A 16,428-nucleotide genomic window follows, 5' to 3' on the forward strand; every position below is an offset into this window, starting at 1 on the left:
TCCAGTGCATTGATATTCCTTAAAAACCCTTCATGTTGATGTCACGTATTAACGTTTCGTGTGACTCTGACAGTAACTAGCAAGAAAAGTAATTCACTGCGATGTTAACGCATAGCATTCACTTTGATAAGTTTGTTTCAGTCAAATGAACGGCTAATTTCACAAGTCGGATAAGTGCAACTTAGTTTGAAAAAAAAACTTGTTTTAGTATTTCTGAACGCAAGAACAAGATAAAAACATTGATAGTAAAAACCAGAATCGGATTTTGCAATGCAATAATCGTTTGAAAACATATTTTTTTAATGAACCGGACAAAAATTTAAACGGCTCTTCCAAAGAAATTAGTGTTAGACCCTACGCGCTCCCCAATTTTTGTTCGTTTTTTTTGCATTCAAAGATTTTAATAAATACAAAGTAATATTCAATATTCCGTGAAATTTTCACGCATACCGGAACAAAACTTATGAAGTTATGGGTCTTCACCTTTGCTTATCTCATACTGCGAAGAAGCAAGAGCTAGGCAAAAGAGTACTGCTAAGATTGATTTGAAATTTTACCGAAACATTCTTGAAATGTTTAATTATGCAAAATATGGCAATTATGGCAAAGGAAAAAATGTGATTTTTAGAAAGTGTTAGACCCAACGCGCTCTCCAGCAAAATAAATTGTTTCCTTCGAATTGTTTTGAAAGTCCATCGTCATTCGAAAACTACTTCACCATTTATTTTTTAAATTTTGCAACTTTTTCTACATGTGAAATACCAGATTCCAACGATTTCACTTTCGTTTTTTGTTATTTTGAAAGTTTTACATCTACAAAGAGGCAGATTTTTTTCATGGAAAATCGCATTTAGGACTTTAAACAACCACAAAAAATTAATAAAAAAGCAAACAAAAACGTTGGGGTCTAGAAAAACATCTAATATAACTATAAATTCTGTTTAGTCATCACTGAGATACCGCAAATCAAGATTTAAGAGAAGCGTCCTCAAAACTACTCCTTCACCGGCTTATTTCTCAATATTTTTCCACGAAAAAATTACGGAATGTTGTTTGAATGATGCTTTGTGTTATGCGAAACATTTGAATTTATTTTTTTAAACCATAAAAGGAAAATATCGCAAACATTTGCCTGGTAGACACACATGCTTTGATGTTTAGTAGCTAATAAAGTCAACTTGTTCTGAGGTTCATGAATCAATCGTCTTTTCAAAAGAGTAGTCTTTCGGGATTAAACACGTGGAGACAAATTTATCCGTTATTTCAAATATGAGATATTTTAGAAGTACAATTGTAGGTCAACAAAACGAGCGTTAACGCTATCATCTTATATTTGTCTTTTTTAATTCAATTCCAATTACGATATCAAGACAATTGAAGGGTTCGGCGAAATGATCCTTTCGACGAAATGGCTTTCGGCAAAACGACATTGACCCAGCTCCGAGGGAGACAATACAATAAAGGCTTTTAGAGATAATTGATTAACCGGAAATTTATATTTAAACATCCTGTAAGAATTTTCAATGAATGCCAATAAACCGGAAGTCGTCATATTAGATTTCAGAATTAGCTCAATTGTTCTCTTACATCTGCACATCAGAACCGTTCCAAAAATAGTTACATTGTAAAGGGTTCCAAGGAATATCAATAAACCGAAAGTCGCCTTCTTGGATTTCGAAATGATCAAACATTTTTTCCCCGCATCTGTTCATCAACTCCGTTTCTCAAATATAAACATTATAAGGGTTTTTAAGTAATATCAATAACCTGGAAGTCACCATGTTGGATTTTGGAACGATCAAATATAATTTTGCGGTATCTGATCATTAAATTCATTCTGAACATACGAGGTCTGTTCAAAAAGTACCCGGAATTCTCATTTTTCTAAAAAAATATTTATTTATTCGTCTACATCTATATGGTCCCCTTCAAAGTAATCCCCCCTAGATATAATACACTTATGCCAGCGTTTTTTCCAGTCTTCAAAACACCCCTGATAGTCACTTTTTGTAATGCTCTGTAGCACTCTCAGCGATTCTGCCTTTATCTCTTCAATCGATGCAAAACGCTGTCCTTTCATGGGTCTCTTCAACTTTGGGAACAGGAAAAAATCACGCGGAGCGATATCTGGTGAATAAGGAGGTTGGGGCATGATTGTTTTGTGTTGGGGCGTTTGTTTTTTTGATCAAAATTCAGCAGTTTTGGAACGAATTTGCTGCCACTCGTTTCATGCCCAAAACATTTGAAAAAATATGATGGCATGAGCCAACTGATATGCCAACTTCATCAGCAACTTCTCTAATAGTGATTCGGCGATCATCCATAATCATTTTTTCCGCTTTTCCCACATTTTCATCGATTGTTGACGTGCTGGGTCGACCGGAGCGTTCGTCGTCTTCAACGTCTTTGCGGCCATCTTGGAAACGCTTATACCACTCGTAAACACTTGTTTTTCTCATAGCAGACTCACCGTAGGCTCTCTGTAACATTTCGCACACTTGGTTACACTTTATTTCATTTTTCACGCAAAATTTAATACAAATTCTTTGACTCTTCAATTCTTCCATTGTTCAAACTAACAAAAATCGCCGAGCTCAAAAAAACACGTCTACACCAGCCGCTACAAGACAGAATGTAAACAATGAATACAGCTGAAAATTTCACCATACATTAGGGACATATGTACCAACACAAAAAAAAAAATTTGACCACCGGACTCTCCAGACGCGCGCAAATAAAAAATTCCGGGAACTTTTTGAACAAACCTCGCATACATAATGTATTGGTTTTCGAGGTATATAAACTGGAAGTCCTTATTTTGGAATTCGAAGCTACCTCAAACATCGTTTTCTGATAGGGGATAGTAGGGCATGCTCGATAACGAGAGAAGTTTAATCACTAGAGATCTTTGAAAATGATGTTTATATTTTTAAGTTGAATTCCCATCAAAAGTTTGTTCTTACAGTAACCTTATTGTAAACATGCTCAGAATGCGCGAGTATGTCATGCGAGGTGTAATCGAAACAGAGCTACATTGGTTGGAAAATCTGTCAAAAACGTCCTGTGCTCAATTTTGGGAAATAGTTTACCATATGGCACGATTTTTGAGGATTCTGGAGATATGTTATTGTCTCGCAAAAAATGTCTCCTGATAGTTTTGCATTTTTACACAAAAAGGTTGCAAATAATTGTTTTATCAATTTACAAGAACATAAATAGTTTATTACCTTAGTTTATTATGTTTATTACCGCTAAAGAGTTTTGATCAGTGAAAAAAAATATGAAAAATGTGAAGAAGTAATCTGGGAAAAAACTTGATACAGATAAGAACATGTAAAACCCAAAAAGTAATGGAAAAAATCACTGAGAGTACGATGCAGTGTCTAAGTGTTGTTCTCAAAAAAATCTTATTTCAATCTGCATCCAACAACTTATGTACATAACCATTGGATGAAATAATTATTTTGAGTAGTAGTGCAGCTGTGGCAAGTGTGTTGGTTAGTGAAAAGTGTTAAAAGTGTTATTTATTGAATATTGCTAATCCGTGAAACAAAAAAATGTTCAAGCGTTGGAATTTACCGCCCAAAATTAAACGACGTCAACTGATCGAAGCGCCATCTGCAAATAATTGTCGTTGTTAACAAATTTTTGTCAAATGTGTAAAAATTTACAAGTCAATCGTGTGATTTAAGCTGAAATTCTAAAATTGGTCTGCAGCAAACCCATCCGCGAGTGTTGTTTACAACAATGTGAAAAGGAGAAACAGGATACTGGTGAGATCATTCCTTAGAAATATTTAACATTTTACAATGGCTTATTGTATTTCTCCTTACTAAAAATCGGGCTAGACTAAACTCCGTCGATTATTCTGGGAACGTTGGATCATTTTATCGTGAATACGACTTACTTTACTATGGGGCGCCTTTTAAAATTTACCCTCTGCGAGAGTGATAAGTTTTTGATCGTGAATATCTCTTGTTGTATCTAACGAATCAACATAATTTTTACTACATGCCATCGGAAATATGATCACAATTTTATGATAAAATTATCAGTTGTGTGACATAATCTCAAATAACTCAAAATTAAACTTTTCTGAAATGTTTGATATAAACGAGTATCAAAGGGGATAATCCATAAGGCGCGTTTGCCTTTCTCGTATTTTTAAAGCTCATAGCTCAGTGATCTGTGAAAGGATTTATATAATCTAACTACCAATAGAATCGAAATTTTTCAACTTAAACGTGTATAGCATCAGCATTGAAGTTTTTCAATAGTACACTATTGAAAAACCTGTCTCATTAGACCCATGTCAACAGTAACCAATCAGAACGCGTTCTGAGGAAGAGAAAAAAACATCTGCTGCTGTACAATAAATCGTTCGAGAAAAATGTTCCGAACAGTGCTTAATATCGTAGTGAGTTCCACAATTTGATCCTTCTGAAAGATAGGAATGAATCCCGTACAGCATCCTGATAGTTTTTTTTCAATGAAATGCAATTCCAAAATGAAATAATCGACATTAAAATTCTGAATGCGGCTATTTTTATAGCCGTTAGGACCGCCCATTAGTGAAAAAACTACAAACGAAATCACGTAAAAAGAAACCTCTTAACAAAAATTGGATCAGTTTGGATTCTATCGCCACTGCGAGCAGATGTAGTTTGTGTCGTTTGCAAAGCTAATTTCGCTTCCGACAAGAGCGATTACGTTACAGCTGCCAGTTGTTTGCATTGGTGAAAAAACAACGAAAAGAGGACAACGGTGGAGAGCATCACACAAAATCAGCCGTTCTAATGGCTCTAAAAGTTTTCTAAAGAACTATTAGTATTTCTTCTTCGCAAATCGAAGGTAAATATCTTCAGTTTAGTGCAAATCTAGAACAGTTTGATTAGATTTGTGCACTTTTCGCTGTGTGAAATTCACAGTAATCGAGATCAAATGAAGCCTTCTTTGTTTATGCGAAAAATGTGAAAAAGGGGTATGCTTGCATAATTCATACAATTGATCAACTAATTGATATTGGGAAGTGTTAAGGAACATGTCAGTTGTTCACGTATTCACGACATCCAGTTTTGTCTCTGACATTACCCACCCGTCTTTTTTTAAAGCTTAAGACGCGCGCGTAAAGTTTATAACCGTGCGGATATTTCTTCCGATCGTGCTTAACTTTTTTAAATTTTGGTTAGGGATTTATTTCGAATTCGCGCAAGGCGTTGTTATTTGATTGATGGTGATCAAGTAATATCTTGGCTGTCTATAAAAAAAACAGAACACAATGAATTAATTGTATGTATTGATAGCAAACCCCCCGACAGCCGGCTGTCCGGAGTTTTACGAGTTTCGGAAGGAATTTCGTGTTTTAGTAGGGACCCGCTGTCCCCTATATAATCAACATATCCTTTCCGAAAATGTTGCTTGGGTATTGTAGCTTAAATTCCACATCCGTTCCGAAAATATGGTTATGTTTTTCAATGCTCATTCACACAAACCTATTTTCACGAAGTAAGTTCCAAACAAAGTTAACTTGTTCTTACGAACCCCCGCTTCAGTGCGTTGTTTGGCCACTTTTACTCTTGGTACACACGAAGTACGATAGGAAATTTATTTCAATGGAATGAAGCTCTTCCAGAACAAATAGTTTTGCTTGTGTGTGATAAAACTATTAGCGAACACATGTAAAAGCTATCTCTGTCAAGTGCTTACCAGTTTCGATATATTGAAAGCTCGCACAGAAAATCAACAACACAAATCTCAACTGATTCATTACTTTTCATTGGAGAACATACTTCACACTCAACACCTCGCTGGTTGAATTCCACTTGGAATAATTCTTCAACTGTTTTCCGCATTCGAATGCACGAGAATGAGCTGGCGGCATGTTTTGACGAGAGCAACTTGTGAAATACGGGCTACTCGGAAAGCGTTTTTACCGAAGTCTACTTCCAATACATGAACTTATTGTTCCCGCAGTTATTTATTTTATTTTGTAAGTACCTAAAAAACCATAATGCCGTGCCATTTGATGCGAGGGCCACGATAAGAACGCAGCAGGTTTTCTGAGAAACTTGTTTTGCATTTAGTGCGATTAGCGCTTCTGGGATTGTGGTCTTTCGTCACTGAAGCCTTTGGTGGAACCAAAATCTAAAATAAAAAAAAACTCACTCAATCTTCAGTCAGTTATCGAAGGTGGAAGATTGATGTTCAAAGGTCCAAACACGGTTCGGAAAGCAAAAGTAAATCCATGAATAGAAACCGGCTTACGCAACGGTTAGCAAACCAACACAGATAGATCACCACCGACCGGGAAAATATCCAACTTTAGCCGTGACTAGATCATGATGGAAGCAAAATTTTTCAAATCGCCCTCCCTTCGTTTTGCCGGGGAGTGAACTCAATGTGAATTTCAAAAAAAGAACATAAGAGAGTTGTGTATGGGCATTGAGATAAATCTATGGTTGGCATCCGGCAGTTGCCAAACAACACTAGTGACCCTACTGGCTGTCCCACGAAATTCTTCTGATGATTGATTATTGATTGTCATGTGCTGGTCAACGAATGGGACGACGCTCAACCACAACATCCTATAAGATCTTTGGTGGAATTTGGCGGACTCGGTTAATTCTATTGGCAGTCGAGCCGCATTGAAAATTACTGCAAGCAAATTGTAGGTTTACGCTATGATCGATCCAAACTGGGTCTTGTTTAAATCAATTATTTCGACCCGTGCTATGGAAAGCTATCGTGCAAGGGACCAGAGTGAGAACTGAACGGGTACTTGGCAGTTTATCCACTTCAGATTAGAGAGCGCTGTTTGACATGGTAGCCACAGGGCTCTCGTTTTCGTTGCTGTCCTCCGCCCGTCAGTGGCTTCGCTACGTTATGACTAGCAAGGTCTCTTGGCTGGCTTTGCTTTTCGGCTGCATTCAGTCAGCCCCGATGTGTCAGGGAGCGCAATCTCGTCATTGGCCGTCCAGCGACTCACTCACAACATACCACAGCTCACTTACCAACAATAGCTGAAGAGCAGAATAGAGAGGGGTTGTTTTCTATACGCGTAATGTTCCTGTCACGCTCGATTCGATTGTTGTTGGACATAAGAGTATCGTTGTCGAGTTGCCGTCCGTCCGCTGACCCAGATCCCGTTTCGGTGTCTGTCGGTAGCCCAAAGCTTCCACGTTTTGTTAGCGCCACTATGACTTTGCGAACACAGTCGTGATGTTGGAAACGCATGAATGTAGTGGCTTTGATAATGTCACGCTAACGTCCTTTCGCGGTCCTAACAGTCTTGTCTTGTATTTTTAAATGTCTGGCACAAAATATGGTTTAAAAAACAACATATTACTTTTATAAAATTTCCGTAATGTAACTCCATTACTCGTAATAAATTAGAATAATCCATTCAACTGTTTTGCTTCGGAATTGAAAGGATTTAAACATTCCTAGTCATATTTCACAACTCTTCTTACCGTTGCTTATGATACATTAGCCTGCTTTGACATTTTTCTCATGCTCCGAACGGGATTACGAGTTACTTTCATCTTAACGGATTGTATCAACCCTGGCGCTCTCACAGATCGCTTCCGAACACTTCCAGGTTTTCTTGGTGTTGGGAGTCCAACTAACACCTTGACACGAAATACAGTAGCCCTTGAACATTTTACAAGATCCATGATATCTGAAACTGACTTCTGTGCGTGAAGTGATTTAAGGATGTCATCCTTGTCGTACATTTTTTAAAACATCTTCCTTAATGAAAACAAATTCAAATATACCAATCTGTTTGTAAACAATAACTGACACCTGGAGCAAAATTTTGTAAAACTAGGTTGAGTGACTTGAGTGGTAAGGTAATATTAGTGAGAGTCTTAAAATTTTCGGACGCATACTGTATATTTGCTCCACATAGCCCCAATAGTTACTATACAAAATTGTCGGAGACGCCAAATCAACCGAATCAACCGTTTTTGAGATAGATTTTTTGGGAATTCCAAAATATTTTTCGCTAGGACCCTTCTCTAAAGTAAAGCTACAGCCAAAAAATAAACTGATGATGCAAATTGCCCTTTTTGGCCATGAGCAGTTTTTAAAATTTCAATTTGAATATAAACATAACTAATTATTTGAATTCAAATGAAGAATTGATCTAAAGCAGGTATCTTTACCATATGAAACTTGTTGAAAAAGGCGAGTTGGTAATGTCAGTAACAAAACCGAATGGCGTGAATTTGAATAAAATTGACATACTTTCATCGCTTTTCTGTATTTTTTTTTGTTTCGATTATAGAGGTTTTAATCTTAAAGGTATTCGCCTGTTCGGACAATCTGACCCTATTTGTGGAGTTGGGAATCGAACCCAGGTTGGCAACATGAAAGGCATCGACTAACCCATCACACTATATCCGACCCCTGCACTTCTGATTATCGTTGGTCACTCTAATTAGTTGATTGTGCAAGATTTTCATTTCGTTACTTCCAAAATTTTAAACAATGTACCTATATTATACCATATTCAAACACAGAATTAAACAATAGCAAACTATAACACGTGCTTGTTGGGCGTGAAAATTTTTCGTTTCCGTCAAAAATTTTTCTTTGTCTTTGTCATTGTGATGAAGGTTACAGCGAATGCAAGACTTCATACTAGGGATGGTACTCGGAAGGCAAAGTATCGATACTTAGGGTTTCGGGATACCGAAATTTTTGGTAACAAATGTAATAATTATTTGTTTTATAATAAATATTGCAGATAAATCACACGTTATTAACACATGGATCAATAAGTCCCAAGACTAAAGCAGAGATGGCGCTCGTAGTAAACCAGTAACCACGTCTTTCTAGAATACTAACCTTTGCTTGCAACGGGTCAAAATTTTAAGTCGATCCGAAAAAAAAACGGCTGAGTTATCGAGGTTCGTTTCGTAAAGTCGTTTTATAGTTTTTTTTTAAAAATGGAAAAAATCGAGTTTCGTGTTCTGATAAAACATTGTTTTTTAATGGGTAAAAACACCGTGCAAGCGAAACAATGGATTGAAAAATGTTATCCGGACTCTTGTCCATCAAAAGCAACGATTTGTCGGTGGTTCGCCGAGTTTAAACGTGGTCGTACCGACACAAATGACGCGGAACGCTCGGGTAGACCTGTGGAAGCCGTTACACCGGAAAATGTGAGTGAAGTGACAAAACTTATAATGAAAGATCGGAAAGTTAAGCTCCGTGAGATTGCTGAGATGACAAAGATATCATATGGAAGTGTATTTACTATCCTTCATGAAAAATTGAGCATGAAAAAGGATTTTTCCAAGTGGGTGCCGCGATTGCTTTCGATGGAACAAAATGCACCCTGCCACAAGTCGATGAAAACAATGGCGAAATTGAACGAATTGGGCTTTGATCTGCTTCCCCACGCCCCATACTCGCCAGATTTAGCCCTCAGTGACTACTGGCTCTTTGCTGATCTTAAAAAAATGCTTCAGGGAAAAAGATTTGGCTCAAATGAGGAGGTCATCGCTGAAACTGAAGCTTATTTTGAAGCGAAAGATAATTTTTTTATAAACATGGTATTGAAAAATTGGAAAAACGTTGGAACCATTGCATCACCCTAAAAGGTGATTATGTTGATGAATAAAAAAAATTTTGCAAAAAAAATGTTGTTTCCATTGTTAGTCTCGGGACTTATTGATCCATGTGTTACATCGAAACAATGTATTGAGTAGATTACATTAGCTTGACTGAATACTTAGACGATTCTACACCCAAACCTCTATTTACGTAACTTATATATGTATATATGTATTAATATACGTACACATGTGTGCAAATATATGTATTTCTTGATACATATAAATATTGGTGGAGTAAAAGCGATCAATTATATGTACAAATATTTACACATATATGCAGACGAGTGAGTGTGTAACCAAGGATGGCTTTTATCGTATCAAAGAACGTTCTTTGGCAACTCTTCAACGATTGAATCAGTGCCATAAAAGAGAGTTCGAAATCATCGCAACAACAAAAACCCGGCATGGCTCATTTAACATAGAATCGACACCAGTGCGAGAGCGAATTTCTCTCGATGACATTTCTGAGAAACGAAGGTTTGCACGCCGCTGTGGGGATCTTCTCTGAAGCAACAAACGGTCGCTTATTCTCGTTTCGCGATCCGATTCTATACAGGCAGTTGATAATTGCGATAGAGTCATTTTACTATTGCCGCTTATTCTAACTATGTGCATATAATATTTGTATAAGTTGTGTCTATTAAAATCGTATGTGAATGCTCCACACAAGGGTTTTGAAATATTGCAACCTAGTATGAGAATCATCAAGTTGAATCATCGACTCGATTTTCTGCGATAATTGTCAACTTGCGATTCTCTCTTGGGAAATTCCACACAGCAACGATCATTATCAGACTGTAATTTTTTTTAAGGGCCGTGAAATACTCAGAGTATGAAGTGGAGCGAATGAACCGGATTGAAAATGTTGTATACAATATAGATAGCAATATAGCAGCTTCTGTCAAATTTTCGGCAATCACCAACACTGTGTGTAACCATACATACATACATACATATATAAGGTTCGTAAAAGGAGGTTTGGGTGTAATAGGAAATTATGCATCGTTCCGTGTAGTATTACAACATTTAGAACGATGCATAATTTCATATGAGAATCATATACAGTCGTAATGGTAATTGACTTGAATCCGTTGCGGTACTGTAAGTATCGAGACCAAAAGTATCGATAATAGTAGTATCGCTCTGATGCGATATCGATACCAAAAATACCCGATTCTTGAAAGAAAGTATTGATACCTCAAAGTACTCGGTATCGGACATCCCAACTTCATAAAAATTTTCCAAATCCGCGACACCGACAGAGAATGATGAGTCGTCGTTTTTACGTAAAGTAGGTAAAGCATCAACAGTTCTCTTTCTTATCCTTTATCCTTCCCTGTAAAGGAGGGAGATGAAAACTACCGGCAATGGTATGATGGCTTATTTGTGACTACACAGAAAAAAATTATGAATTTTACTGGTGACAGAATTCTACAAACGATACAATTCACAACTACTTAATTTTTCAAATGACGTTATTATTCCACTCGCACAGAATTTTACACGCTCCAAGTGTAATTTGCACTTGGCTAGCCAGTGCCGCTGTATGGATTTATATGTATCAATTGTTCTTTGAACAGATATGAGCACTGTGGCTCAGTCAAGTAACTGATGTGCTTATGATCTAATGTCTCTCGGTTCAAGTCGCGCTGCTGCTATCAATCTTTTGTTTTTTTATTTCATTCAAATTCAAGCCATGTAATTTTCAAATCACACAATTTTACATGTTCTTGAATATAAATTTGTGTGAAATGAGGATAGGTTAAAAATAAATTGTCATTACGATGCAATACCATGCTGAAATAACTTATCTTTCCATAACAGAAAATAACTTGTTTTACCTTTTTTTATATGTATAAAAAATAGGTATAGAATTCGCTCAAACTTTATACAAATTTTCTGAGGTCTGGAGGGCCGAGTGTTATATACAAATCGATTCAGTGTGTGGTCTCCTCGTCACTCTGAACGCTACTGAATGGTTTTGAGATCGAATGTTTACTTTTTTAGTTATACGAAGTTTTATGTTCGACAGTAGCTGTCACAATTGACCTGGAAAACAGAATATGTTTTAGATTCCGTACAGTAATAGCTATCCAACAAGCCATAGATTGTCAAGATCCGTCCATTTTTAACGGAGATATCGATGTTATTGTGTAAGCGACTTTTTTCCTTTTTCCAGTAGTAAGAGTTTTGAGCGCTGAATGACAAAGTAATGTTTGGGAGCAACTTGGAATACGATTTTTATACAATTGTTTCTAAGTACCAAAAATACTGTGTATAGCAAACTTTTTCATGAAATTTTGCCTCGGACCGATTTTAGCACGATTCGTTTTTGGCAACATAATTGTTCGAATATGACACATGTAAACCAGATGATGGCAGCATTTTCGAGTTGAAAGCAATTCCATAATTATATTGATTTAAACTACTTACAGCAATAAATGCTGGAAGAACATAACACCCATATACTATGTTCGTCGAAATCAGCAAATGCGTGTGTGATAAATTATATCACTCAATTTTCTCGGAGATGACTCAACCGTGTTCTACAAACTCAGATTCATATGAAAATGCTCCCGTATGCTCCCAAACAAGGTTCCTGAATTATGTTTGGACCCGACTTCTGGCTCCGGAACTATAGGATGATATGTGAAACGAAATTAAAACAGTGTTTTTTCGTAGATGGCTAAACCGGTCTAAGTTTCAAATAAAATCTAGGAACCATAAAATACTATAATGAAAGGTCTTAAAATCCTATAAAACATTTCGCTTTTTGTCAGATCCAACTTCCGGTTTAGGTGATACAGGGTGATTAGTATAAAAATGTCCATTTAACATTTGTAGATTTGGATAGTCGATAACCAAATGAACTTATTTTAGTTTTAGCGGTATTCAGCTTTCGATTCGGAAGGTACCCAATAATTTAATTCGGACTACGATTTCTCAATGATGTCTACACTGATTTTCAAACAGTTTCAATAAAATGTAAACTATACAGCTCCTGAAGTGGATTTAACTGACTTCGGCTACACTGATTTTAGAATTCCGGTTCCGGTGTCGAATCGTTTTTCAAAGCTCAATTATTTTCTTTAAAAGGCCAAACCGAATTTTAAACAAATATTCAAATTAAAATACTTATGGTATCATACAAAATTGGTGAATTTTATCCAATTCTAGCTTCCGATTCTGGCATTACAGGGTGATGTGTCTTTAAAATTCAAACCGATATATGTAGAAGATGACAATACCAAAAAGCTTCAAGGTTGAACTCAAAGCTATTGCAATTTAATCGTCATATTAATTTATTTTAAATAAAGAGATGGCTTTTTGGTCAATTGGTTTCTCGTCAAAACATTTATTTTCCGTTAAAGGCCAACGTTTAGAAGGTTATACCTTCATGTTCAGGGCAAAACGACTACAAATATTTTTCGTCAAGTATGGTGTAACATTTATAATAGTTGGTTGAAAATGTTACACCATACTTGACGAAAAATATTTGTAGTCGTTTTGCCCTGAAGAAGAAGGTATAACCTTCGAAACGTTGGCCTTTAACGAAAAATAAATGTTTTGACGAGAAACCAATTGACCAAAAAGCCATCTCTTTATTTAAAACAACATTAACTAGTCGCACACGCATCAAATATATTAATTTATAGCCATACGAATCGTTTTCGGTTATGCTGGTTCCTGAATAGCTGGAAGTACCGTAAATAATAACGAAAAACTCTAAAGTGGAACTTACTTCGACATATCATAGAATGGTCAATCGATTATTAGCCTTTCAAAAAGTAATAATCTGGTTTTATTTATGTTTCACACACTTCTTGCGACTCCATAGTGTGTTCGCCATATTCAAGCATACAAAAGGTTTTTAGGTTGTATTTTCGTTATCATTACGCTACGAAAAGCAACCAATAGCTATCTGATCAGTGCAGATTTTTTATGCCAAATTTAAAGATTCAAATTGTTGAATTTCGTCTACGTTAAACATGTTTCAATGCATTTTACATGAATGCAGGCTTCTGTTGCTTCCCCAGCAAATAACAGCGCTGTTATTTCCGTTAGTAACTTATTGCGTAAATCCGCTGGCTCTTTCGCACACTAAAAATCCTTCTAAGACAGGACTTGAGCTGCGAAATCTTTCTGCCTTGTACTCTGAACCGTCGACCCGGGCTAGTAGTAGCATCGTCGGAAAATAGTATTATGTTACAGGGTTGCGCACAGGAACATGACACATTTCCTTCTCCGGTTACACTGGAACCAAACAAGGGAGGGAGAAACCGAAAAATGAATGTTTATTTTCGTCTAGTAGTTTTGCATCATGGAGTACTGCAGTGTCGCTCACCGCGTTTTTATTTATTACTCGTTTTTAAAGAATCAGTCGTACGTTACAACTATTCGTGAGCTTAAAAAGCAATTTAAATTATTGCCGAAAATGCCGGTTTGTTCGCGTATTACTCTGAAGCAGTGAGTGAAAATTTTTGTAAAAACTGACCTGTGATCAAAGTAATCACGTCCGGACTGTCCGGACACCAGAGAATGTTGTATGAGTTCGTTCTGCTTTTGTGAAGAATCCCGCGCGTTCGGGTAAGAAATATACGGCTGCTCTCAAAATTTCTCGCCATTCTTTTCATCGAATGGTCAAGGAAGATTTGTTGTTTCATCCATGTAAGATCGTTATCGCAGTTGAAACTGGCGGATTATGGAGTTCGTTAATCGTTCACGAACAAGAAGCTACGGGTTGTGGCGAAGCCCCTCCATTAATTAAAAATGTTCCTTAAACTCACGAATAGATGTAACGTACGATTGATTTTACAAAAACGGGCTATAAATAAAAACTCGGTGAGCGGTACTCCAGTGTTCCGTGATAGAAAATTACTTCGTCTTCGGCTCATCAGTGCATTAGCAGATTATGTTGATCTGCTAATGCAGATTAATGATTTCATTTTTCTACTTTCCGATGCCGTGTTCGGTTTTTTCTTCCCTTGCTTGGTTCCAGTGTAACCGGGGAACTAAATGTGTCAGGTTCCTTTGCGCAACCGTGTACCTCGGTCCAACCGCTATATTTGTTTTGTTTGGACTATACCATTCGTGTTAGTACTCATACACATTCCCCTCTTAGCCAGTTAGCGTGGGGCCGACGCTGTCGGAGATTGCAATATTTTTGCACATCTTGAATCGCTGGATAATAAACGTTTTACACATTTTGTTTTAATTTCAAGAAAGGCTTGATTTGGTATCTTGAGCAATGGGTTAGGTAATTATTGATCTAATATGCTAAAGGTTAGATGTTGGAATGGGTGGTATTTTAATTTTAATACGAAACACGTCTGTCGCCTATTCCCAAGCATCATAATTCTTCCGTGGAATTTTGGTTGCATTTGGTATCTTGCCATTGCAGAAAGATGCCTGGGCGGGGTATCCCCTGAACAACGTACAGGTGAGTCCGAGGACACGAATTAAGGAAGATAATTTTGAATACTAAAAGTTTGGCAACGGTTGATTACAAATATGACATTAGATGTAAACTGGACTATTGGTGAAATCCAAAAATGTTATTGAAGTCTAGGAAAGCTTCCTCTCTAGTGTTTGGATTTATTTCAAGCAAGCATTGTATTGAGGCGGGGGATGGCTGATGAAACGATGAATTAGGAGTACAATTTTTTTTGTTTAAGAAACTCGTGGAATCATCGTTTTTTCTGCAAACTAGTGCCACGTAAAACACACACATTGAATTTTTCGTATCGTTGATTTGTTGATAATGATAAACTAAGCGAATTAGCTGACAGTCGAGACAGGCAGACTAAAACCGACGACGCAAAACTATACAGAAAACGCTTTCATATCTTTTTAGTGCGAAATAAAGTTGAAAGTGATTGAGTCATTAAATATCGCTCTGATTGTTTTAATTGAGAAATCCTAAATAACTTCCCGATCACTTAATCATAATGTAGCGATAAACGATGTATTGCATATCGAATGGCGTAAGTATTACGAATACACACTAAAACATTAAGCTTTAATTTACAAAGGGAAAGCAAAACCGTTTTGATACACCTCGAAATCATTTTGCCTTCTGGCAGTCGGCTCTATGTCTCTGTAGGTATCTGTAATCGTCTTGTTTCAAGTGCTTGACATGGTCATTTTTTGCCATATCAGGCCATATAACAAATAAAAACTGCAATTTCATTCCCATTCATGATTTTTGTTATTTTTTCCGACAATTTTTGCCACTACATGGCTTTGCATGTGAAACGGACTCCGCACGCAACAGGTGAAAGTTACTGGTTGCAATTGTTCCTTTTTTGAAGTCGATGTTCCCCCTGGCCACGCATGTCTTATGAGGCCAAAAAAGGAATTCAGCACTTTTTTTTATTATCCAACACTACCGCTAGTCAGTTCAATGCGATCGAAGAATCCTCCGGTGTTCGATCGAGAAGGTAATTGTGTGTGTGTGTGTGTGTACGTTATCGTGCCCATCATCGTTGCTATACGGATCAAATGATTGACAGATCGGATGAATGGATTCGACAGTGATTGCACTTCCACCTTTGTTGAAAGGCTGAAAACTCGGTCCATTCCGTCCATCCGTGGACCCTCGATGAGAGTGGGGCCTTGTGTCGATCATTTTGAAAGCGAGCTATAATTGGTGCTTCAAAAGGAAGCTGATTGGAATGAGGAAGCGGTGGCGGCTGACGCTTGATTACTCGGTTTTCGTAAATTCGGAAGAAACCGGAGCTCGATTGAGATGTTTTGTAAGGGAAGTAAATACTTTTCTGAAACGTTGAATTGCTGTTTACAGTAT

At 37.0% G+C, this 16,428-nt stretch overlaps 1 protein-coding gene across 2 annotated transcripts in view; it reads right to left on the minus strand.

Annotated features, from left to right (window-relative positions):
• The window catches only part of LOC131435157 (dendritic arbor reduction protein 1-like), a 341,863-nt gene that overhangs the window by 104,751 nt on the left and 220,684 nt on the right, over positions 1 to 16,428 (minus strand). The window lies entirely within an intron of this gene.

The sequence above is a fragment of the Malaya genurostris genome, chromosome 3, assembly GCF_030247185.1.
Source record: "Malaya genurostris strain Urasoe2022 chromosome 3, Malgen_1.1, whole genome shotgun sequence".
Taxonomy (NCBI): Eukaryota; Metazoa; Arthropoda; class Insecta; order Diptera; family Culicidae; genus Malaya; species Malaya genurostris.